This window comes from Nannospalax galili, unplaced genomic scaffold (assembly GCF_000622305.1).
Source record: "Nannospalax galili isolate Female #2095 unplaced genomic scaffold, S.galili_v1.0 scaffold208, whole genome shotgun sequence".
NCBI classification, from domain to species: domain Eukaryota; kingdom Metazoa; phylum Chordata; class Mammalia; order Rodentia; family Spalacidae; genus Nannospalax; species Nannospalax galili.
The window spans coordinates 1292998-1293949 of record NW_008357998.1 but is presented as its reverse complement, the minus strand read 5'-3'; positions in this window follow the sequence as shown (position 1 = coordinate 1293949).

Below are 952 nucleotides of genomic sequence, written 5' to 3'. Positions count from 1 at the left end.
TCATGGATTGGAAGAATTAATATTGTGAAAATGACCATCCTACCAAAAGTCATTTATAGATTCAATGCAATGCCAATGAAAATCCCCATGACAATTTTCACAGAATTGGAAAAAAACTATTCTAAGATTCATATGGAAGCACAGAAGACCTTGGATAGCCAAAGCAACCGTGAGCACTAAGAGCAATGCTGGGGGGGATTACTATACCAGATTTTAAGCTGTATTACAGAGCTATAGTCATAAAAACAACGTGGTACTGGCACAAAAATAGACCCATAGACCAATGGAACAAAATTGAAGACCCAAATATGAGCAAATGCCATTTTAGCCACCTGATATTTGACAAAGGGGCCAAGAGCATTAACTGGAAGAAAGACAGCGAAAAACAGCATGTTCAGCAAATGGTGCTTGCAAAACTGGATCTCCACTTGTAGAAGAATGAAACTAAACCCCTATCTTTCACCCTGCACAAAAGTCAATTCCAAATGGCTCAAAGACCTCAATGTAAAGCCTGAAACTCTGAAACTATTAGAAGAAAACAGAGAAAAACCTACAAGATATAGGCATAGGAAAGGACTTTCTAAACCAGACATCAATCGCTCAGGAAACAAGGGCAAGAATTAACAAATGGCACCTTATTAAACTAAAAAGCTTCTTTACATCAAAGGAGACAACCAAGGAAGCCAATAGAAAACCCACAGAATGGGAGAAAATCTTCACCAGCAACACCTCCGACAGAGGTTTAATAACCAGAATTTATAACAAACTCAAAAAACAGAGCACCAAAACAAGAAGCAACCCAATTAAAAGATGGACTAAGGAGCTGAACAGAGACTTCTCAAAAGAAGAAGTAAAGATAGCTGTGAAACATCTTTAAAGATGTTCAATATCACTAATAATTAGGGAAATGCAAATTAAAGCCACTTTAAGATTTCATCTTACCCCAGTCAGA